This window comes from Pan paniscus, chromosome 19 (genome assembly GCF_029289425.2).
Source record: "Pan paniscus chromosome 19, NHGRI_mPanPan1-v2.0_pri, whole genome shotgun sequence".
Classification (NCBI taxonomy): Eukaryota; Metazoa; Chordata; class Mammalia; order Primates; family Hominidae; genus Pan; species Pan paniscus.
This window is the reverse complement of record NC_073268.2, coordinates 1,968,737-1,996,443: the sequence shown is the minus strand read 5'-3', so window position 1 is coordinate 1,996,443 and position 27,707 is coordinate 1,968,737.

The following is a 27,707-nucleotide window of genomic DNA, read 5'->3' as shown; positions in this document are numbered from 1 at the left end:
ATTTCCTTGTTTATACAGATAGCGTTGGAGATATTTCCATGTTTATAGAGATGGCAGTGTAGATATTTCCAAGTTTATACAGATAGCGGTGTAGATATTTCCATGTTTATACAGATAGCGGTGTAGATATTTCCATGTTTACACAGATAGCGTTGTAGGTATTTCCATGTTTATAGAGATAGCGGTGTAGATATTTCCATGTTTATGCAGACTGCTGTGTAGATATTTCCATGTATATACAGATGGCAGTGTACGTATTTCCATGTTTATACAGATGGAGTTGTAGTTACTTCCATGTTTCTACAGATGACTGTGTAGATATTTCCATGTTTTTACAGATGGCGGTGTAGTTACTTACATGTTTATACAGATAGCGGTGTGGCTATTTCCAGGTGTATACAAATAGCGATGTAGATATTTCCATGTTTATAGAGAAGTCTGTGTAGATATTTCCATGTTTATACAGATAGCGGTGTAGATATTTCCATCTTTACTGAGATGGCTGTGTAGATATTTCCATGTTTATGCAGATGGCACTGTAGATATTTCCATGTTTATACAGATAGTGGTGTAGGTATTTCCATGTTTATACAGATGACTGTGTAGATATTTCCATGTTTATAGAGATGGCGGTGTAGATAATTCCATGTTTATAGAGATGGAAATGAAGATATTTCCAGGTTTAAAAAGACAGCGGTGTAGACATTTCCATGTTTATAGATATAGCGGTGCATGTATTTCCATATTGATACAGATAGTGGTGTAGATATTTCCATGTTTATACAGATAGCGGTGTAGATATTTCCATGTTCATACACATAGCAGTGTATTTGTTTCCATGTTTATAGAGACCACTGTGTATATATTTCCATGTTTATACAGATGGCGGTGTAGATATTTCCATGTTTACAGAGATAGCTGAGTAGATATTTCCATGTTTCTATAGATAGCTTGGTAGTTATATCCATGTTTATAGAGATAGCGGTGTAGATATTTCCATATGTACAGATAGCCGTGTTGATATTTCCATGTTTATTCAGATAGCGCTGTAAATATTTCCATGTTTATACAGATAGCGGTGTGGCTATTTGCATGTTTATGGAGATAGCGATGTAGATATTTCCATTTTTATAGAGATGGCTGTGTCGATATTTCCATGTTTATACTGATGGCATTGTAGATATTTCCATGTTTATATACATAGTGGTATAGATATTTACATGTTTATACAGATGACTGTGTAGGTATTTCCATGTTTATACAGATGGCAGTGTAGATATTTCCATGTTTTTACAGATAGCGGTGTAGATATTTCCATGTTTATACAGATATCGGTGCAGATATTTCCGTGTTTATACAGATAGCATTGTAGATATTTCCATGTTTATACAGATAGCGGTTTAGATATTTCCATGTTTATACAGATAGTGGTGGAGATATTTCCATGTTTCTACAGATAGTGGTGGAGATATTTCCATGTTTACATATGGCGGTGTAGATATTTTCAAGTGCATACCGATGGCGGTGTAGATATTTCCATGTTTATACAGATCCGGTGTAGATATTTCCATGTTTATACATATAACGGTGTAGATATTTCCATGTTTGTACAGATAGTGGTGTAGATATTTCCATGTTTGTAGAGATAGCGGTGTAGATATTTCCAAGTTTATACTGATGGCGGTGTAGACATTTCCATATTTGTACAGATAGCGGTGTAGATATTTCCTTGTTTATACAGATAGCTTTGTATATATTTCCATGTTTACACAGATAGCGGTGTAGATATTTCCATCTTTGCACGGATTGCGGTATAGATATTTCCATCTTTATTCAGATAACGGTGTCGATATTTCCATGTTTACACAGATAGCTCTGTAGATATTTCCATGTTTACCCAGATAGGGTTGTATATATTCCCATGTTTATGGAGATAGCGGTTTAGATATTTCCATGTTTATATAGATTGCGGTCTGGAGATTTCCATGTTTATAGAGATAGCGGTGTAGATATTTCCATATTTATGCAGATAGCGGTGTAGATGTTTCCATGTTTACACATAGCGGTGTAGATATTTCCATGTTTATACAGATAGCGGTGTAGATATTACCATGTTTATGCAGTTCGCGGTGTAGATATTTCCATGTTTATACAGATGACTCTGTAGATATTTCCATGTTTATACAGATGGCGTTGTAGATATTTCCATGTTTATATAGATAGCAGTGTACACATTTCCATGTTTATAGAGATAGCGGTGTAGATATTTCCATATTTATACAGATGGCGGTGCAGATATTTCCATGTTTATACAGACCCGGTGTAGATATTTCCATGTGTATACAGATAATGATGTAGATATTTCCTTGTTTGTTGAGATGGAGGTGTAGATATTTCCATGTTTATTCAGATAGCGGGGTAGATATTTCCATGTTTATAGAGATAGCGGTGTATATATTTGCATGTTTACACAGATAGCGGTGTAGATATTTCCATTTTTGCACAAATTTCAGTTTAGATATTTCCATGTTTATACAGTTTCCGGTGTAGATATTTCCATGTTTATATTGATAGCAGTGTAGATATTTCCATGTTTATACAGGTAGTGGTGGAGATATTTCCATGTTTATACAGGTAGCGGTTTAGATATTTCTGTATTTTTACAGATAGCGGTGTAGATATTTCCATGTTTATACAGATTGTGGTGTAAATATTTCCATGTTTATACAGATGGCCGCGTAGATATTTCCATATTTATAGAGATGGAGGTGTAGATATTTCCATGTTTATACAGATGACTGTGTAGATATTTCCATGTTTATACAGATGGTGTTGTAGGTATTTCCATGTATATACAGATATCTGTGTAGATATTTCCATGTTTATAGAGATAGCGGTGTAGATATTTCCATATTTATACGGATAGCGGTGTAGATATTTCCATGTTTATACAGATGGCGGTGTAGGTATTTCCATGTTTATACAGATGGCGATGTAGATATTTCCATGTTTATAGAGAAAATATTGTAGATATTTCCATATTTACACAGATATTGTTGTAGATATTTCCATGTTTATACAGATGGCGGTGTAGATATTTCCAGGTTTATACAGATGGCTGTGTAGATATTTCCATGTATATACAGATAGCGGTGAGGATATCTCCCTGTTTATACAGATCGTGGTGTAGATATTTCCACGTTTATACAGATAGCGGTGTAGATATTTCCATGTTTATAAAGTTGTGGCGTAGATATTCCCATATTTATACAGATCGTGGTGTAGGTATTTCCATCTTTCCACAGTTGGCAGTGTAGTTATTTCCATGTTTATACACATAGCGGTATAGATATGTCCATGTTTATGCAGTTCGTGGTGCAGATATTTCCATGTTCATACAGATAACGGTGTAGATATTTCCATGTTTATACTAATTTCGGTGTAGATATCTGCGTGTTTATAGAGATGCCGGTGTGGATATTTCCATGTTTATAGAGAGCGGTGTAGATATTTCCATGTTTATAAAGGTCGTGGTGTAGATACTTCCATGTTTATGCTGATAGCGGTGTAGGTATTTCCATGTTTTTACAGTTAGCGGTGTAGAAATTTCCATGTTTATACAGATCTCGGTGTAGATATTTCCATCTTTCTACAGATGGCAGTGTAGATATTTCCATCTTTATACATATGGAGGTGTAGCTATTTCCATGTTTATACAGACGGCGGTGCAGATATTTCTGTGTTTATGCAGATGGTGGTGTAGCTATTTCCCAGTTTATAGAGATGGCGGTGTAGAGATTTCCATGTTTATAGAGATAGCGGTGTGGATATTTCCATGTTTATAGAGATGATGGTGTAAGTATTTCCATGTTAATAAGGATAGAGGTGTAGATATCTCAATGTTTATACAGATAGCGGTGTAGATATTTCCATTTTTCTCCAGATAGCGGTGTTGGTATTTCCATGTTTATAGAGATAGCGGTGTAGATATTTCCATGTTTATAGAGATGAGGGTGTAAGTATTTCCATGTTAATAGAGATAGCGGTGTAGATATTTCAATGTTTATATAGATAGCTCTGTAGATATTTCCATTTTTATCCAGATAGCGGTGTTGGTATTTCCATGTTTATACATATGGCTGTGTAGATATTTCCATGTGTATTCAGATGGCCGTGTAGATATTTTCATGTTTATAGAGATGGTGGTGCAGATATTTCCATGTTTATACAGATGACGGTGTAGATATTTCCATGTTTATACAGAAGGTGTGGTAGATATTTCCATGTTGATACAGATAGCAGTGTAGAGATTTCCATGTTTATACAGATTGCGGTGTAGATATCTCCATGATTATACAGACGGCATTGTAGATATTTCCATGTTTATATAGATAGCGGTGTAGATATTTCCATGTTTTACAGATAACGGTGTAGATATTTCCATGTTTGTAGAGATAGCGGTGTATATATTTCCCTGTTTATAGAGATGGCGGTGTAGATATTTCCATATTTATACGAATAGCGGTGTAGATATTTCCATGTTTACACAGATAGCTATGTGGATATTTCCATCTTTATTCATATCGTGGTGTAGATATTTCCATGCTTACAGATCGCGGTGCAGTTATTTCCATGTTTATACAGATAGCGGTGTAGATATTTCCATGTTTATACAGATAGCGGTGTAGATATTTCCATGTTTATACAGATCATGATGTAGATATTTCCATGTTTATACAGATAGCGGTGTAGATAGTTCCATGTTTATACAGGTAGCGGTGTAGAAATTTCCATGTTTATAGAGATCGCGGTGAAGATATTTCCAACTTTCTACAGACGGCAGTGTAGATATTTCCATCTTTATACAGATGGCAGTGTAGATGTTTCCATGTTTATACAGATGGCGCTGTAGATATTTCCATGTTTATAGAGATGGCGATATAGATATTTCTATGTTTATAGAGATAGCGGTGTAGATATATCCAAATTTATAGAGATGGCGGTCTAAGTATTTCCATGTTTATAGAGATAGCAGTGTAGATATTTCCATGTTTATACAGATAGCGGTGTAGAAATTTCCATGTTTATACAGATTGTGGTGCAGAAATTTCCAAATTTTTACAGATGGCAGTGTAGATATTTTCATGTTTACACAGATGGCAGTGTAGATATTTCCATGTTTATACAGATAGAGGTGTAGATATTTCCATGTTTATACAGATAGCTCTGTAGATATTTCCATGTATATACAGATGGCGGTGTAGTTATTTCCATGTTTATACAGATAGCAGTGGAGATATATCCTTGTTTATACAGATCGTGGTGTAGATATTTCCATCTTTACACAGATAACGGTGTAGTTCCATGTTCATGCAGATGGCGGTGTAGATATTTTCATGTTTATAGAGATGGCGGTGTTGATATTTCAATGTTTGTAGAGATAGCGGTGTAGGTATTACCATGATTATAGAGATGGCGGTGTAAATATTTCCATGTTTATAGAGATAGCAGTGTAGATATTCCCATGTTTATATAGATATCGGTGTAGTTATTTCCATGTTTATACAGATAGCGGTGTTGGTATTTCCATGTTTATACAGATAGCAGTGTAGATATTTCCATGTCTATACAGCTCACGGTGTAGATATTTCAATCTTTATACAGATGGCATTGTAGATATTTCCATGTTTATACAGATAGCGGTGTAGATATTTCCATGTTTTTACAGATGGCGGTGTAGTTATTTCCATGTTTATGGAGATGGCAGTGTAGATATTTTCATGTTTATAGAGATGGCGGTATAAATACCTCCATTTTTATAGAGATAGCGGAATAGGTATTTCCATGTTTATACAGATGGCTGTGTAAATATTTCCATATGTATACAGATGGCTGTGTAGATATTTCCACGTTTATAGAGATGGTGGTGTAGATATTTCCATGTTTATACAGATGACTGTGGAGATATTTCCATGTTTATACAGATTGCGGTGTACATATTTCCAGGTTTTTAGAGATAGAGGTGTAGATATTTCCATATTTTTACAGATAGCGGTGAAGGTATTTCCATGTTTATACAGATTGTGGTGTAGATATTTCCATGTTTATACAGATGGCGGTGGAGATATTTCCATGTTTTACAGATAACGGTGTAGATATTTCCATGTTTGTAGTGATGGTTGTGTAGATATTTCCATATTTATACAGATCGCGGTGAAGGTATTTCCATGTTTATACAGATAGCGGTGTAGGTATTTCCATGTTTATACAGATCGTGGTGTAGATATTTCCATGGTTATACAGATGGCGGTGTAGTTAGTTCCATGTTTATACAGGTAGCGGTGTAGAAATTTCCATGTTTATAGAGATCGCGGTGTAGATATTTCCAACATTCTACAGATGGCAGTGTAGATATTTCCGTGTTTATACAGATGGCGGTGTAGATATTTCCATGTTTTTACAGACGGTGGTGTAGATATATCAATGTTCTTTCCGATGGCGGTGTAGTTATTTCCATGTTTATAGAGATGGCGATGTAGATATTTCTATGTTTATAGAGATTGCGGTGTAGATATTTCTATATTTATAGAGATGGTGGTGTATGTATTTCCATCTTTATAGAGATAGCGGTGAAGGTATTTCCGTGTTTATACAGATACCGGTGTCTATATTTCCATGTTTTTACAGATAGCGGTGTTTGTATTTCCATGTTTATACAGATAGCGGTGTAGATATCTCCATGTTTATACAGATCGCGGTGTAGGTATTTCCATCTTTATACAGATATCGGTGTAGATATTTCCGTGTTTATACAGATAGCGGTGTAGATACTTCTATGTTTTACAGATGGCGGTGTAGACACTTCCATTTTTATGGAGATGGCTGTGTAGATATTTTCATGTTTATAGAGATGGTGGTGTAGATATTTCCATGTATATAGAGTTAGCGGTGTAGAAATTTCCATGTTTACACAGATGGATGTGTAGTTATTTCCATGTGTGTACAGATGGCCGTGTAGATATTTCCATCTTTATAAAGATGGTGGTGTAGATATTTCCATGTTTATACATATGACTCTGTAGATATTTCCATGTTTATACAGATGGCAGTGTAGATATTTCCACGTTTAAACACCTAGCGGTGTAGATATTTCCATGTTTATACAGATGGCAGTGCAGATATTTCCATGTTTATACAGATAACGGTGTTGATATTTCCATGTTAATACAGATAGCGGTGTAGATATTTCCATATGTATACAGATTGCGGTGTAGTTATTTCCATGTTTATACAGATAGCGGTGAAGATATCTCCTTGTTTATACAGATCGTGGTGAAGATATTTCCATGTTTATACAGATAGAGGTATAGATATTTCCATGTTTATAAAGGTAGCGGTGTAGATATTTCCATATTTATACAGATCGTGGTGTATATATTTCCATCTTTCCACAGACGGCACTGTAGATATTTCCATGTTTATACAGACGGCGGTGGAGTTATTTCCATGTTTATACAGATAGCGGTGTAGATATTTCCATGATTTACAGATAATCGTGTAGATATTTCCATGTTTGTAGAGATAGCGGTGTAGATATTTACATGTTTACAGTGATGGTCGTGTAGATATTTCCATATTTTTACAGATAGTGGTGTAGATATTTCCATATTTATAGAGTTAGAGGTTTAGATATTTCCACGTTTATACAGATAGCGGTTTAGATATTTCCATGTATATACAGGTAGCCGTGTAGAAATTTCTATGTTAATACAGATCACGGTGTAGATGTTTCCATCTTTCCACAGATGGCTGTGTAGGTACTTCCATGTTTATACAGATGGCGGTGTAGATGTTTCCATCTTTATGCAGATGGCGGTGTAGATATTTCCATGTTTTTAGAGATTGCGGTGTAGATATTTCTATGTTTATAGAGATAGCGATGTAGATATTTCCATGTTTATAGAGATGGCGATATAAGTATTTCCATGTTTATAGAGATAGCAGTGTAGATATTTCGACTTTTATACAGATAGCGGTGTAGATATTTCCACGTTTATACAGATCGCGGTGTAGGTATTTCCATTTTTATACAGATGGCAGTGCAGATATTTCCACGTTTAAAGAGATGGTGTTGTAGATATTTGCATGTTTATATAGAAGACTGTGTAGACATTTCCATGTTTACACAGGTGGCGGAGTAGCTATTTCTATGTTTTTAGAGATAGCGGCGCAGATATTTGCATGGTTATTGAGATGCGGAGTAAATATTTTCATGTTTATAGAGATATCGGTGTAGATATTTCCATGTTTATACAGATAGCGGTGTAGATATTTCCATGTTTATAAGGTAGCGGCTTAGATATTTCCATGTTTATACAGATCATGGTGTAGATATTTCCATCTTTCCACAGATGGCGGTGTAGATATTTCCATGTTTGTACAGATTGTGCTGTAGATATTTCCATGTTTATACAGATAGCGTTGTGGATATTTCGATGTTCATGCAGATGGCGGTGTAGATATTTCCATGTTTATACAGATAGCGGTGTAGATATTTCCACGTTTATACTGGTAGAGGTGTAGAAATTTCCATGTTTATACAGATCGCGGTGTAGATATTTCCAACTTTCTACAGATTGCAGTGAAGATATTTCCATGTTTATACAGATGGGGGTGTAGATATTTCCAGGTTTATACAGATGGCGGTGTAGATATTTACATGTTTATGCAGATGGTGGTGTAGATATTTACATGTTTATAGAGATGGCGGTGTAGATATTTCTATGTTTATAGAGATAGCGGAGTAGATATTTCCATGGTTAATGAGATGGCGGTGTAAGTATTTCCATGTTTGTAGAGATAGTGGTGTTGATATTTCCATGTTCATACAGATCGCGGTGTAGATATTTCCATGTTTATACAGATAGCGATGGAGATATTTCCTTGTTTATACAGATAGTGTTGTAAATATTTCCAAGTTTATACAGATAGCGGTGTAGATATTCCCATGTTTATACAGGTAGCGGTGTAGATATTTCCATGTTTATACGGATGGTGGTGTAGCTATTTCCATCTTTCCACAGATGGTGGTGTAGATATTTCCATGTTTATACAGATCGGGCTGTAGATATTTCCAAGTTTATACAGATAACGGTGTAGATATTTCGATGTTCATGCAGATGGCGGTGTATATATTTCCATGTTTATAGAGATGGCGGTGTAGATATTTCTATTTTTATAGAGATAGCGGTGTAGATATTTCCATGTGTATAAAGATGACGGTGTATGTATTTCCATGTTTATAGACCTAATGGTGTATATATTTCCATGTGTATACAGATAGAGGTGTAGATATTTCCATGTTTATACTGATGGCAGTGTTGGTATTTCCATGTTTATACAGATAGCGGTGTAGATATTTCCATGTTTATACAGCTTGCGGTGTAGGTATTTCGGTCTTTATAGAAATGGCAATGTAGATATTTCCATGTTTGTAAAAATAGCGGTGTAGTTATTGCCGTGTTAATACAGATGGCGTTGTAGATATTTCCATACTTATGGAGATGGCGGTTTAGATATTTTCCTGTTTACAGAGATGGCCGTGTAGATATTTCCATGTTTATAGAGATGGCGGTGTAGATATTTTCCTGTTTACAGAGATGGCCGTGTAGATATTTCCATGTTTATACAGATGGCTGTGTAGATATTTCCTTGTGTATACAGAGGGCAGTGTAGATATTTCCATGTTTTAAGAGATGATGGTGTAGATATTTCCACGTTTATAAAGACGACTTTGTAGATATTTCCATGTTTATAGAGATAGCGGTGTAGATATTTCCATGTTTGTAGAGATAGCGGTGTAGATATTTCCATGTTTATACAGATGTTGGTGTAAATATTTCCATGTTTATAGAAATGACGGTGTAGATATTTCCATGTTTGCACACAAAGCGGTCTAGATATTTCCATCTTTGCATAGAGTGTGGTTTATGTATTTCCATGTTTATTCAGGTAGCGGTGTACATATTTCCATGTTTACACAGATATCTCTGTAGATATTTCCATGTTTACACAGATAGCATTGTAGATATTTCCATGTTTATAGAGATAGTGGTTTAGATATTTCCATGTTTATACAGATAGTTGTGAAGACATTTCCATGTTTATAGAGATAGCTGTATAGATATTTCCATATTTATACAGATAGCGGTGTAGATGTTTTCATATTTATACAGATAGCGGTGAAGACATTTCCGTGTTTATACAGACAGCGGTGTAGATATTTCCATCTTTATAGGGATAGCGGAGTTGTTATTTCCGTGTTTATACGGATTGCAATGTAGATATTTGCATGTTTATACAGATAGCATTGTAGGTATTTCCATGTCTATACAGATAGCGGTGTAGATATTTCCATGTTTATACAGATGGCAGTGTAGATATTTCCATGTTTATACAGATGGTGGTGTAGATATTTCCATGTTTACAGAGATTACGGTGCAGATATTTCCATCTTTGCACAGATTGCGGTGCAGGTATTTCCATCTTTACACAGATAGCGGTGTAGATATTTCCAAGTTTACACAGATAGCTGTGTAGATATTTCCATGTGTACACAGATAGCGTTGTAAGTATTTCCATGTTTACACAGATAGGGTTGTAGATATTTCCATGTTTACACAGATAGCGTTGTAGATATTTCCAAGATAACACAGATGGCTGTGTAGATATTTCCATGTTTACACAGATAGCATTTTAGATATTGCCATGTTTATACAGATAGCGGTGTAGTTATTTCCATGTTTATACAGATAGCGGTATAGTTATTTCCATGTTTATAGGGACAGCGGTGAAGATATTTCCATGTTTATACAGATGGCTGTGTAGATACTTCCATGTTTAAAGAGATGGCAGTTTATATATTTTCATGTTTATAGAGATGGTGGTGTAGATATTTCCATATTTATGCAGATGACTCTGTGGATACTTGCATGTTTATACAGATGGCGGTGTTGATATTTCCATGTTTATAGAGATAACGGTTTAGGTATTTCCATGTTTATAAAGATAGCGGTGTAGATATTTCCATGTTTACAGAGATAATGGTGTAGATATTTACCTATATGTACATATAGCGGTGAATATATTTCCATGTTTATACAGATGGCGGTGTAGATATTCCCATGTTTATACAGATGGCGGTGTAGATATTCCCTTCTTTACACAGATATCAGTGTAGATATTTCCATGTTTATACAGATATCGGTGTGGATGTTTCCACGTTTATACAGATAGCGGTGTAGATATTTCCACGTTTTACATATAGCGGTGTAGACACTACCATCTTTATACAGATAGCGGTGTAGTTATTTCCATGTATACACAGATTGCGGTGTACATATTTCCATGTTTACACAGATAGTGTTGCATATATTTCCATGTTTATAAAGATAGCGGTGTAGATATTCCCATGTTTATACAGATGACTGTGTAGATATTTCCATGTTTGTGCAGATGGCGGTGTAGATATTTCCATGTTTATGCAGATAGCGGTGTAGATATTTCCATGTTTATACAGATAACGCTGTAGTTATTTCCATCTTTGCACAGACTGCGGTGTAGATATTTAAATGTTTACTCAGACAGCGGTGTAGATATTTCCATGTTTATAAAGATGGCGGTGTATATATATCCATGTTTATGCAGATGGTGGTGTAGATATTTCCATGTTTATAGACATGGCGGTGTAGATATTTTTATGTTTATAGAGATAGCGGTGTAGATATTTCCATGTTTATAAAAATGGCGGTGTAGGTATGTCCATGTTTATAGAGATATAGGTGTAGATATTTCCATGTTTATACAATTAGTGGTGTAGATATTTCCATGTTTATAGAGATGGTGGTGTGGTTATGTCTATGTTTATAAAGACAGCAGTGTAGATATTTCCATGTTTATACTGCTCGCGGTGTAGCAATTTCCAACTTTATACAGATGGCAGTGTAGGTATTTCCATGTTTATGCAGATAGTGGTGCAGGTATTTCCATGTTTATACATATAGCAATGTAGGTATTTCCATGTTTATAGAGATGGCAGTGTAGATATTTCCATGTTTATACAGATGGAGGTGTAGATATTTCCATGTTTATACAGACGACTGTGTAGATATTTCCATGTTTTTACAGATGGCCATGTAGATATTTCCATGTTTATACAGATAGCGGTGTGGCCATTTCCTTCTTTATAGAGATAGCGGTGTAGATATTTCCATGTTTATAGAGATGCCTGAGAGGATAATTGCATGTTTATACAGATGGCAGTGTAGATATTTGCATGTTAATACAGATTGTGGTGTAGATATTTCGATGTTTATACAGATGACTGTGTAGGTATTTCCATGTATTTACAGATGGCGGTGTAGATATTTCCATATTTATAGAGATAGCCATGTAGATATTTCCATGTTTATACAGATAACGGTGTAGACATTTCCATGTTTATACAGATAGCAGTGTAGATATTTCCAATTTACAGAGATAGCGGTGTAGATATTTCCATATTTATAGTGATAGCCGTGTAGATATTTCCATGTTTATTCAGATGGTGATGTAGATATTACCATGTTTATGCAGATAGCCGTGTGGCTATTTCCTTGTTTATACAGATGGCAGTGTAGATATTTCCATATTAATACAGATAGCGGTGTAGCTATTTCCATGTTTATACAGATGGCGGTGAGGATATTTCCATGTTTATGAAGATAGTGGTGGAGATATTTCCATGTTTATACAAATCACTGTGTAGATATTTCCATATTTATACAGATGGCGTTGTAGTTATTTCCATGTTCATACAGATGGCGGTGTAGATATTTACTTGATTATACAGATGGCGGTGTAGATATTTCCATGTTTATACAGATAGCGGTGTAGATATTTTCATGTTCATGCTGATGGCGATGTAAATATTTCCATGTTTATTCAAATGGCGTTGTAGATATTTCCATGTTTATACAGGTAGTGGTGTAAATATTTCCATGTTTATACAGATTGTAGGGTAGATATTTGCATGTTCATATAGATGGCGGTGTAGGTATTTCCATGTTTATACAGATAGCAGTGAAGATATTTCCATGTTTGTAGAGATGGTGGTGTAGATATTTCCTTGTTTATTCAGATGACGGTGTTGATATTTCCATGTTTATAAAGACAGCGGTGTAGATATTACCATGTTTATGAAGATGCCGGTGTAGATATTTCCATGTTTATACAGATGGCAGTGTAGATATTTCCATGTTTATATAGATGACGGTGTAGATAACTCCATGTTTATACAGATAGCGGTGCAGATATTTCCACGTTTTTAAAGATGGCGGTGTAGATATTTAGATATTTATACAGATAACGGTGTAGATATTTCTATGTTTATGCAGATAGCGGTGTAGACATTTCCATTTTTATACAGATAGCGGTGTAGATTTTTCCAGGTTTACACAGATAGCGGTGTTTATATTTCCATGTTACAGCGATAGCGTTCTAGATATTTCCATGTTTATAGAGATAGTGGTGTAGATATTTACATGTTTATACAGATGGCGGTGTAGATATCTCCATATTTATAAAGATAGTGGTTTAGATATTTCCATGTTTATAGTGATGGTGGTGTAGATATTTCCATGTTTTTAGAAATAACGATGTTGATATTTATATGCTTATAAAGATACTGGTATAGATATTTTCTTGTTTATACAGATAGCGGTGTAGACATTTCCATGTTTATAGAGATAGCGGTGTAGATATTGCCATGTTTATAGTGATAGCGATGTAGGTATCTCCACAATTATAGAGATAGCCGTGTATGTTTTTCCATGTTTATACAGATGTCGGTGTGGATATTTCCATGTTTATGCAGATAGCGGTGTAGATATTTCCATTTTTATACAGATAGCGGTGTAGATTTTTCCAGGTTTACACAGATAGCAGTGTTTATATTTCCATGTTACAGAGATAGCGTTCTAGATATTTCCATGTTTATAGAGATAGTGGTGTAGATATTTACATGTTTATACAGATGGCGGTGTAGATATCTCCATGTTTATAAAGATAGTGGTTTAGATATTTCCATGTTTATACCGATGGCGGTGTAGATATTTCGATGTTTATACAGAGGGCGGTGTAGACATTTCCATGTTTTTACAGCTGGCGGTGTAGATATTTCCATGTTTATTCAAATAAAAGTCTAGATATTTCCATGTTTGTACAGATAGCGGTGAATGTATTTCCAGGTTTATAGAGATAGCGGTGGGGATATTTCCACACATATACAGATCGTGGTGTAGATATTTCCATGTTTATATAAATAGCGGTGTAGGTATTTCCAAGTTTATAGAGATAGCGGTGTAGATATTTCCATGTTTACAAGATAGAGGTGTAGATATTTCCATATTTGCACAGATAGCTGTGTAGATATTTCCATGATCATACAGATAGCGGTGTACATATTTTCAACTTTACACAGATAGCGGTGTAGATAATTCCATCTTTGCACAGATTGTGGTGTAGATATTTTCAAGTTTATAGAGATGGCTGTGTAGATATTTCCATTTATATAGAGATAGCGGTGTTGATATTTCCATGTTTATAGAGATATCGGTGTAGGTAGTTCCATGTTTTTAGTGACGTTGGTGAAAATATTTCCATGTTTGTAGAGATAGCGGTGTACATATTTCCATGTTTATAGAGATGGCGGTGTAGATATTTCCTTGTTTATACAGAAGGTGGTGTTGCTATTTCCATGTTTATAAAGGTAGCGGTGTAGATATTTCCATGTTGATACAGATGGCGGTGTAGATATTTCCATGTTTATACAAATGACGGTGTAGTTATTTCCATGTTTATTCAGATAGCCAAGTAGATATTTCCATGTTTTTAGAGATAGCATTGTAGATATTTGTATGTTTATACAGATAGTGGTGTAGATATTTCCATGTTTATACAGATAGCGGTGTGAATGTTTCCATATTTTTACAGAAAGCGTTGTAGGTATTTCGATGTTTATAGAGATAGCGGTGTAGATATTTCCATGTTTATACAGATAACGGTTTAGATATTTCCATGTTTATACAGATAACGGTATAGGTGTTTCCATTTTTATACAGGTAGCAGTGTATATATTTCCATGGTTATAGAGATAGCGGTGTAGATGTTTCCATGTCTACACTGATAGCGGTGTAGATATCTCCATTTTCATACAGATATAGTGGTGTAGATACTTCCATTTTTATACTGATGATGGTGTAGATATTTCTCTGTATATAGAGATAGCGGTGTAGATATTTCCATGTTTATAGAGATGGCGGTGTAGATATTTCCATGTTTATACAGACAGCAGTGTAGATGTTTCCATGTTTATAGAGATAGCAGTGAAGATATTTCCATGTTCATACAGATAACGTTGTAGGTGTTTCCATGTTAATACAGGTAGCAGTGTATATGTTTCCATTCTTATACAGATAGCGGTGTAGATATTTCCATGTATATAGTGATGGCGGTGTAGATATTTCCATGTTTATACTGATGGTGGTGTAGATATTTCCATGTTTATACAGATGGCGTTGTAGATATTTCCATGTTTATACAGTTGACGGTGTAGAAATTTCCATTTTTACAGATGGCGTTGTAGATATTTTCATGTTCATGGAGATGGCTGTGTAGACATTTACATGTTTATTCAGATGGCGGTGTTGATATTTCCCTCTTTATACACTTAGCGGTGTAGATATTTCCATGTTGAAACAGATGGCAGTGTGGATATTTCCATGTTCTTGAAGATAGCCATGAAGACATTTCCCTGTTTATACAAACAGCAGTGTAGATATTTCTGTGTTTATAGTGATGGCGGTGTAGGTATTTCCTTGTTTATACAGATAGCGTTGTAGGTATTTCCATCTTTGTAGTGATAGCATTGTAGATATTTCCATGTTTATACAGAAAGCGGTGTAGGTATTTCCATGTTTATACAGAGAGCGGTGTTGATATTTCCATGTTTATACAGATAATGCATTAGGTATTTCCATTTTTATAGGGACAGCAGTTTAAATATTTCCATGTTTTTAGAGATAGAGTTGTAGATATTTCCATGTTTATACAGATGGCTGTGTGAATATTTCCATGTTTATAAAGACAGTGGTGTAGATATTTCCATGTTTATAGAGATAGCGATATAGATATTTCCATGATTATACAGATGGCGGTGTAGATATTTCCATGTTTATACAGATGACTGTGTAGATATCTCCATGTTTATACAGATAGCAGTGTAGGGATTTCCATTTATGTACAGATGACGGTGTAGATATTTCCATGTCTATGAAGATAGCGGTGTTGATATTTCCATGTTTATACAGAGAGTTGTGTAGATATTTCCTTTTTTATAAGGAGATTGGTGTAGATATTACCATCTTCATAGGGATAGCGGTGTAGAAATTTCCAAGTTTATACAGATAGCGGTGTAGATATTTCCATGTTTATTGAGATACCGGTGTAGGTGTTTCCATGGATATACAGATAGTGGTGTAGAGATTTCCATGTTTATACAGATAGCGGTGTAGACTTTCCATGTTTATACACAGAGCGGTGTAGATATTTCCATCTTTATGCACAAAGCGGTGTAGATATTTTCATGTTCATGCAGATGGCGGTGTAGATATTTACATGTTCATACAGATGGCGCTGTAGATATTTCCATGTTTATACAGATGGCAGTGTAGATATTTCCGTGTTTATACAGATAGTGGTGTGTATATTTCTAAGTTTATACAGATGACTGTGTAGTATTTCCATGTGTATACAGATGGCAGTGTAGATATTTCCATGTTTATACAGAAGGCAGTGTAGATATTTCCATGTTTATACAGATTGCGGTGTGGCTATTTTCATGTTTATAGAGATAGCGGTGTAGGTATTTCCATGTTTATAGAGATGGCTGTGTAGATATTTCCATGTTTACACGGATGACTGTGTAGGTAGTTCCATGTATATCCAGATGGCAGTGTAGATATTTCAATGTTTATAGAGATAGCGGTTTAGTTATTTCCATGTTTATACAGATGGCAGTGTAGATATTTCCATGTTTATACAGAAGGCGGTGAAGATATTTCCATGTTTTTAGAGATAGCCATGTAGATATTTCCATATTTGCACAGATTTCCGAGTAGATATTTTCATCTTCACACAGATAACAGTGTACATATTTGCATGTTTACACAGACAGCTGAGTAGATATTTCCATGTTTACACAGATATTGTTGTAGATATTTCCATGTTTATACAGATAACGGTGTAGATATTTCCACGTTTATAGAGATGGCTGTGTAGATACATCCTTTTTTATGTAGATGGCGGTGTAGATTTTTCCATGTTTATAGAGATGGCGGTGTATACATTTCCATGTTTATAGAGATAGCGGTGTAGTTATTTCCTTGTTTACAGAGATAGCGGTGTAGGTATTTCCATGTTTATAGAGATAGCGGAGTAGATATTTCCATGTTTATACAGATAGCGTTGTAGACATTTCCAAGTTTATACAGATAGCAGTGTTGGTATTTCCATGTTTACATACATAGCGGTGTAGATATTTCCATGTTTACACAGCTCGCGGTGTAGATAATTTCATCTTTATACAGATGGCAGTGTAGATATTTCCATACTTATACAGATGGCGGTGTACATAGTTCCATGTTTATGGAAATGGCAGTGTAGATATTTCCATGTTTATAGAGATAGTGGTGCAGGTATTTCCATGTTTATAGAGATAACGGTGTAGATATTTCCATGTTTATACAGATGGCTGTGTAGATATTTCCATGTGTATTCAGATGGCAGTGTAGGTATTTCCATGTTTCTACAGATGACAGTGTAGATATTTCAATGTTTATAAAGAAAGCGGTGTAGACATATCCATATTTATAGAGATCACGGTGTAGCTATTACCATGTTTATAGAGATAGCGTTGTAGATCTGCATACGGTGAAGATATTTCCATGTTTTTAGAGATAGACGTGTAGATATTTCCATGTTTATATAGATAGCGGTGTTGACATTTCCATGTTTATAGAGATAGCGGTGTAGATATTTCCATATTTATACAGAGAAAGGAGTAGATATTTCCATGTTTATACTGATAGCAATGTAGATATTTCCATGTTTATACAGATAGCGGTGTAGATATACCCATGTTTATACAGATTGTGGTGTTGATATTTCCATGTTTATACAGATAGCGGTGTAGATATTTCCATGTTTATACAGATAGTGGAGTAGATATTTCCATGTTTACAGAGACAGAGGTGTAGATATTTCAATCTTCACGCAGATTGCGGTGTACATATTTCCATGTTTACACAGACGGCTGTGTAGATATTTCCATGTTTACACAGATAGTGTTGTAGATATTTCCATATTTATAGAGGTTGCAGTTTAGATATTTCCATGTTTATAAAGATAGCGGTGTAGATATTTCAATGTTTATACAGATAGCGGTGTAGATGTTTCCATGTTTATACAGATAGCGGTGTAGATATATCCATGTTTATACAGATCGTGGTGTAGATATTTCCATGTATATACAGACAGCAGTGTAGTCCTTTCCAAGTTTATATAGATAGCGGAGTAGATATTTCCATATTTACAGAGATTGATGTGTAGATATTTCCATATTTGGACAGATTGCGGTGTAGATATTTCGACCTTTATACAGATAGCGGTGTAGATATTTCCATGTTTATACAGAGAACGGTGTAGATATTTCCATCTTTATACAGATGACTGTGTAGATATTTCCATGTGTATACAGATAGCAGTGTAGATATTTCCATGTTTATGCAGAGAGCAGTGTGGCTACTTCCATGTTTATAGAGATAGCTTTGTAGATATTTCCATGTTTACAGAGATGGCTGTGCAGATATTTCCATGTTTATATAGATGGCAGTGTAGTTATTTCCACGTTTATACAGATAGTGGTGTAGATAATTTCATGTTTATACAGATGACTGTGTAGGTATTTCCATGTATATACAGTTGGCAGTGTAGATATTTCCATGTTTATAGAGATAGCGGTGTAGTTATTTCCATGTTTATACAGATGTCAGTGTAGGTATTTCCATGTTTATACAGATGGCGGTGTAGATATTTCGAAGTTTAAACAGATAATGGTGTAGATATTTCCATGTTTACAGAAATAGAGGTGTAGATATTTCCATACTTGCACCAATTGCAGTGTAGTTATTTCCATCCTCACAAAGATTGCGGTGTACATATTTCCATGTTTACACAGACAGCGGTGAGGATATTTCCATGTTTACACAGATAGTGTTGTAGATATTTCCATGTTTATAGAGATTGCGGTGTAGATATTTCCATGTTTTTAAAGATAGCGGTGAAGATATTTCCATGTTTATACAGATAGCGGTGGAGATATTTCCACGTTTATACAGATAGCACTGTAGATATTTGCACGTTTATATAGATAGCGGTGTAGATATTTCCATGTTTATACAGATAGCGGTGTAGATACTTCCATGTTTATACATATAGCGGTGTACATATTTCCATGTTTATACAGAGAGTGTTGGAGGTATTTCCATCTTTATACAGATAGCGGTGGAGGTATTTCCATGTTTCTATAGATGGTGGTGTAGAAATTTCCAAGTTTATGCAGGTAGCGGTGTAGTTATTTCCATGTTTATAGAGATAGTGGTGTAGATATATCCATGTTTACACAGCTAGCAGTGTAGATATTTCCATGTTTATACAGATAGCAGTGTAGATATTTCCATGTATATATAGATAGCGGTGTAGATATATACATGTTTATACAGATGGTGGTGTAGATATTTCCAGGTTTATACAGATAGCAGTGTAGATATTTCCATGTTTATACAGATAGCGGTTTAGCTATTTTCATGTTTATACAGATAGCGATGTAGATATTTCCATGTTTATAGAGATGGCTGTGTAGATATTTCCATGTTTATGCAGAAGGCAGTGTAGATATTTCCGTGTTTATACAGATAGTGGTGTGGATATTTCTAAGCTTATACAGATGACTGTGTAGTTATTTCCATGTTTATAAATATGGCGGTGTAGGTATTTCCATGTTTAGATAGATAGCCAGATAGATATTTCCATGTTTATACAGATAGCGGTGGAGATATTTCCATGTTTCTAGACATGGTGTTGTAGATATTTCCAAGGTTATGCAGGTAGCGGTGTAGATATTTCCATGTTTATAGAGATAGCGGTGTAGATATGTCCATGTTTATTCAGGTAGCGGTGTAGATATTTACATGTTTACAGATCTACCGGTGAAGATAATTCCATATTTATAAAGATAGCGGTGTAGATATTTGTATATTCATTCAGAAGGTGGTGTAGATATTTCCATGTTTATACAGATAGCGGTGTGGCTATTACCATGTTTATACAGATGGCAGTGTAGATATATCCATGTTTATACAGATAGTGGAGTAGATATTTCCACGTTTGTAAAGATAGCAGTGCAGATATTTCCAAGTTTATAGAGATAGCAGTGGAGATATTTCCATGTTCATAGAGATAGCGGTGGAGATATTTCCATGTTTGTACAGATAACGATGTAGATATTTCCATGTTTATGCAGATAGCGGTGTAGGTATTTCCGTGTTTATGCAGATAGCGGTGTTGATATTTCCGTGTTTATAGAGATAGCAATGTAGATATTTCCATGTTTTTACAGATAGCGGTGTAGACATTTCCATGTTTATAGGGATAGCGGTGTGGATATTTCCATATTTATACAGATAGCGGTGTAGATATTTCCATGTTTATATGGATAGCGGTGTATATATTTCCTTGTTTATACAGATAGCGGTTTAGTTATTTCCATGTTTATACAGATGACTGTGTACATATTTCCATGTTTATACAGATGGCGGTGTAGATATTTCCAAGTTTATAGAGATAGCGCTGTAGATATATCCATGTTTATACAGATAGCTGTGTAGATATTTCCATGTTTATACAGGTAGCGGTGTAGATATTTCCATATTTATACAGATGGCCGTGTAGATATTTCCATGTTTATTCAGATGGATTTGTAGATATTTCCATGTTTATACAGATAACGGTGTGGCTATTTCCATGTTTATACAGATGGCAGTGTAGATATTTCCATGTTTATACAGATAGCGTTGTACATATTTCCATGTTTTTACAGATAGCGGTGTAGATATTTCCATGTTTATACAGATAGCGGTGTAGGTATATCCATGTTTTTACAGATTGCGGTGTAGATATTTCCATGTTTATAAAGATAGCGGTGTAGATATTTATATGTTTATACAGATTGCGGTGGAAATATTTCCATGTTTACACAGATAGCGATGTGAATATTTCCATGTTTATACAGATAGCGGTGTAGATATTTCCACGTATATACAGATATCGGTGTAAACATCTCCATGTTTATACAGATAGCGGTGTAGATATTTCCATGTTTATACAGATAGCGGTGGAGATATTTCCATGGTTAGACAGATAGCGGTGGAAATATTTCCATGTTTATACAGATTACTGTGTAGATATTTCCATGTGTATACAGATGGCAGTGTAGATATTTTCATGTTTATACAGATGGCAGTGTAGATATTTCCATGTTTATACAGATCGCGGTGTGGCTATTTTCATGTTTATAGAGATAGCGTTGTAGCTATTTCCATGTTTACAGAGATGGCTGCGTAGACATATCCAGGTTTACACAGATGACTGTGTAGGTATTTCCATGTATATACAGATGGCAGTGTAGATATTTCAATGTATATAGAGATAGTAGTTTAGTTATTTCCATGTTTATACAGATGGCAGTGTAGATATTTCCATGTTTATACAGAAAGTGGTGTATATATTTCCATGTTTATACAGATTGCGGTGTAGATATTTCCATTTTTATACAGATTGTGGTGTGGATATTTCCATGTTTATACAGATGGCGGTGTAGATATTTCCATGTTTATACAGATAGTGGTGTAGATATTTCCATGTTTACAGAAATAGAGGTGTAGATATTTCCATATTTGCACAGATTGCAGTGTAGATATTTCCATCCTCACAAAGATTGCAGTGTACATATTTCCATGTTTACATAGACAGCTGTGTAGATATTTCCATGTTTACACAGATAGTGTTGTAGATATTTCCATGTTTATAGACATTGCGGTGTAGATATTTCCATGTTTTTAAAGATAGTGGTGTAGATATTTCCATGTTTATACAGATAGCGGTGTAGATATTTCCATGGTTATACAGATAGCGGTGTATATATTTCCAAGTTTATACAGATAGTTGTTTAGTTATTTCCATGTTTATACAGATGACTGTGTACATATTTCCATGTTTATACAGATGGCGGTGTAGATATTTCCAAGTTTATAGAGATAGCGCTGTAGATATATCCATGTTTATACAGACAGCTGTGTAGATATTTCCATGTTTATACAGATAGCGGTGTAGAAATTTCCATATTTATACAGATAGCCGTGTAGATATTTCCATGTTTATTCAGATGGTTTTGTAGATATTTCCATGTTTATACAGATAACGGTGTGGCTATTTCCATGTTAATAGAGATGGCAGTGTAGATATTTCCATGTTTATACAGATAGCGGTGAAGATATTTCCATGTTTATACAGATAGCGGTGTAGATATTTCCATGTTTATAGAGATAGCGGTGTAGGTATATCCATGTTTTCACAGATTGCGGTGTAGATATTTCCAAGTTTATAAAGATAGCGGTGTAGATATTTCCATGTTTATACAGATTGCGGTGGAAATATTTCCATGTTTATACAGATAGCGATGTAAATATTTCCATGTTTATACAGATAGCGGTGTAGATATTTCCAAGTCTATACAGATAGTGGTGTAGACATTTCCTTGTTTATACAGATTGCGGTGTAGATATTTCCATGTTTATACAGATAGCGGTTGAGATATTTCCATGTTTAGACAGATAGCGGTGGAGATATTTCCATGTTTATACAGATTACTGTGTAGATATTTCCATGTGTATACAGATGGCAGTGTAGATATTTCCATGTTTACACAGACAGCGGTGAGGATATTTCCATGTTTACACAGATAGTGTTGTAGATATTTCCATTTTTATACAGATTGTGGTGTGGATATTTCAATGTTCATACAGATGGCGGTGTAGATATTTCCATGTTTATACAGATAGTGGTGTAGATATTTCCATGTTTACGGAAATAGAGGTGTAGATATTTCCATATTTGCACAGATTGCGGTGTAGATATTTCCATCCTCACACAGATTGCGGTGTACATATTTCCATGTTTATACAGATAGCGGTGTAGTTATTTCCATGTTTATACAGATGACTGTGTACATATTTCCAGGTTTATACAGATGGCGATGAAGATATTTCCATGTTTATAGAGATAGCGCTGCAGATATATCCATGTTTATACAGATAGCTGTGTATACATTTCCATGTTTATAGAGATACCGGTGTAGATATTTCCATATTTTTACAGATAGCCGTGTAGATATTCCCATGTTTATTCAGATGGTGGTGTAGATATTTCCATGTTTATACAGATAACGGTGTGGCTATTTCCATGTTTATACTGATGGCGGTGTAGATATTTCCATGTTTATGCAGATAGCAGTGTAGATATTTCCATGTTTATAGATATAGCGGTGTAGATATTTCCATGTTTATTCAGATGGCGGTGTAGATATTTCCATGTCTATACAGATGGCGGTGTAGATATTTCCATGTTTATACAGATAGCGGTGTAGATATTTCCATGTTTATACAGATAGCGGTGGAGATATTTCCATGTTTATGCAGATGACTGTGTAGATATTTCCATATTTTTACAGTTGGTGGTGTTGATATTTCAATGTTTATACAGACAGCGGTTTACCTATTTTCATGTTTATACCGATAGCGATGTAGATATTTCCATGTTTAGATAGATAGCCATGAAGATATTTCCATGTTTATACAGACAGCGGTGTAGACATTTCCATGTTTATAGAGATAGCGGTGTAGATATTTCCATATTTATACAGATAGCGGTGTAGGTATTTCCATATTTATGGAGATAGAGGTGTAGATATTTCCATATTTGCACAGATTGCGGTGTACATATTTCCACAATTATACAGATAGCTGTGTAGATTTTTCCATGTTTATACAGATAGCGGTGTAGATATTTCCATGTTTATACAGATAGCCGTGTAGATATTTCCATGTTTATACAGATAGCGTTGTAGGTATATCCATGTTTTTACAGATTGCGGTGTAGAAATTTCCATGTTTATAAAGATAGTGGTGTAGATATTTCTATGTTTATACAGATTGCGTTGGAAATATTTCCATGTTTATATAGATAGCGATGTAAATATTTCCATGTTTATAAAGATAGCGGTGTAGATATTTCCATGTTTATACAGATAGCGGTGGAGATATTTCCATGTTTAGACAGACAGCGGTGGAGATGTTTCCATGTTTATTCAGATGAGTGTGTAGATATTTCCATGTGTATACAGATGGCTGTGTAGATATTTCCATGTTTATACAGATGGCCGTGAAGATATTTCCATGTTTATACAGATTGCTGTGTGGCTATTTTCATGTTTATAGAGATAGCGGTGTAGGTATTTCCATGTTTATAGAGATGGCTGTATAGATATTTCCATGTTTACACAGATTACTGTGTAGGTATTTCCATGTATATCCAGATGGCAGTTTAGATATTTCAATGTTTAGAGAGATAGCGGTTTAGTTATTTCCATGTTTATATAGATGGCAGTGTAGATATTTCCATGTTTATACAGAAGGCGGTGAAGATATTTCCATGTTTTTAGAGATAGCCGTGTGGATATTTCCATGTTTATACAGATAGCGGTGTTGACATTTCCATGTTTATAGAGGTAGCAGTGTAGATATTTCCATATTTATACAGATAGCGGAGTATATATTTCCATGTTTATACAGATAGCAGTGTAGATATTAACATGTTTATAAAGATAGCGGTGTAGATATATCCATGTTTATACAGATTGTGGTGTAGATATTTCCATGTTTATACAGATAGCGGTGTACATATTTAAATGTTTATACAGATAGTGGTGTAGATATTTCCATGTTTACAGAGACAGAGGTGTAGTTATTTCCATCTTCACACAGATTGCATTGTACATATCTCCATGTTTACACAGAGAGCTGTGAAGACATTTCCATGTTTACACAGATAGTGTTGTAGATATTTCCATGTTTATAGAGATTGCAGTGTAGAGATTTCCATGTTTTTAAAGATAGCGGTGTAGATATTTCCAAGTTTATACAGATAGCGGTGGAGATATTTCCATGTTCATACAGATAGCGCTGTAGATATTTGCATGTTTATACAGATAGAGGTGTAGATATTTCCATGTTTATACAGATAGCGGTGTAGATATTTCCATGTTTATAGAGATAGTGGAGGAGATATTTCCATGTTTATACAGATAGCAATGTAGATATTTGAATGTTTATACAGATAGCGGTCTAGATATTTCCATGTTTATTCAGATAGCGGTGTAGATATTTCCATGTTTATACAGATAGCGGGGTAGATATTTCCATGTTTATACAGATAGCGGTGGAGGTATTTTCAAGTTTATACAGATAGCGGTGTACATATTTTCATGTTTATAGAGATGGCGGTGTAGATATTTCCAAGTTTATACAGATAGCGGTGTAAATATTTTCGTCTTTATACAGATAGCGGTGCAGGTATTTCCATGTTTATAGAGATAGTGGTGTAGATATTTCCATGTTTATAGAGATGGCTGTGTAGATATTTCCATGTTTATACAGATGGCAGTGTAGGTATTTCCATATTTATTGCAATAGCCATGTAGATATTTCCATGTTTAAACAGATAGCGATGTAGACATTTCCATGTTAATAGAGATAGCGGTGTAGATATTTCCATATTTATACAGATAGCTGTGTAGAAATTTCCATGTTTATACAGATAGCGGTGTAGATATTTCCATGTATATACAGATAGCAGTGTAGATATATCCATGTTTATACAGATAGCAGTGTAAATATTTCCATGTTTATACTGATAGCGGTGTAGCTATTTCCATGTTTACAGAGATAGAGTTGTAGATATTTCCATATTTGCACAGATTGCCGTGTAGATATTTCCATCTTCACACAGATAACGGTGTACATATTTGCATGTTTACACAGACAGCTGAGAAGATATTTCCATGTTTACACAGATAGTGTTGAAGATATTTCCATGTTTATACAGATAACGGTGTAGATATTTCCACGTTTATAGAGATGGTGGTGTAGATACTTCCTTTTTTATGTAGATGGCGGTGAAGATTTTTCCATGTTTATAGACATGGCGGTGTATACATTTCCATGTTTATAGAGATAGCGGTGTAGATATTTCCTTGTTTACAGAGATAGCGGTGTAGGTATTTCCATGTTTATAGAGATAGCGGAGTAGGTATTTCCATGTTTATACAGATAGCGTTGTAGACATTTCCTAGTTTATACAGATAGTGGTGTTGGTATTTCCATGTTTATATATATAGCTGTGTAGATATTTCCATGTTTACACAGATCGCGGTGTAGATATTTACATCTTTATACAGATGGCAGTGTAGATATTTCCATGTTTATACAGATGGCGGTGTACATAGTTCCATGTTTATGGAAATGGCAGTGTAGATATTTCCATGTTTATAGAGATAGTGGTGCAGGTATTTCCATGTTTATAGAGATAACGGTGTAGATATTTCCATATTTACACAGATGTCTGTGTAGATATTTACATCTTTATACAGATGGCAATATAGGTATTTCCATGTTTATAAAGATAGCGGTGTAGACATATCCATGTTTATAGAGATCACGGTGTAGCTATTTCAATGTTTATACAGATAGCGTTGGAGATCTGTATACGGTGAAGGTATTTCCATGTTTTTAGGGATAGCTATGTAGATATTTCCATGTTTATACAGATAGCGGTGTTGACATTTCCATGTTTATAGAGATAGCGGTGTAGATATTTCCATATTTATACAGATAGCCGTGTAGATATTTCCATGTTTATACAGATGGTGGTGTAGATATTTCTATGTTTGTTGAGATAGCGGTGTAGATATTTTCATGTTCATACAAACAACAGTGTAGATATTTCCATGTTTATGGAGATAGCAGTGTAGATATTTCCAGGTTTATAGACATAGCCTTGTAAATATTTCCAAGTTTTTACAGATAGCGGTGTAAATATTTCCATGGTTATACAGATAGCGGTGTAAATATTTTCATGTTTATAGACATGGCGGTGTAGATAATTCCATGTTTTTAGAGATAGCGGTGTAAATATTTCCATGTTTATACAGATAGCCGTGGAAATGTTTACACGTTTATAGGGATAGCGGTGTAGATATTCCCACGTTTATACAGATAGCGGTGTAGATATTTCCACGTTTATAGAGATAGCGGTGTAGAAATTTCCACGTTTATACCGATAGCAGTGAAGATATTTCCAGTTTTATACAGATGGCGGTGTAGAAATTTCCAAGTTTATACACATACCGGTGTAGATATTTCCATGTTTATACAGATAGC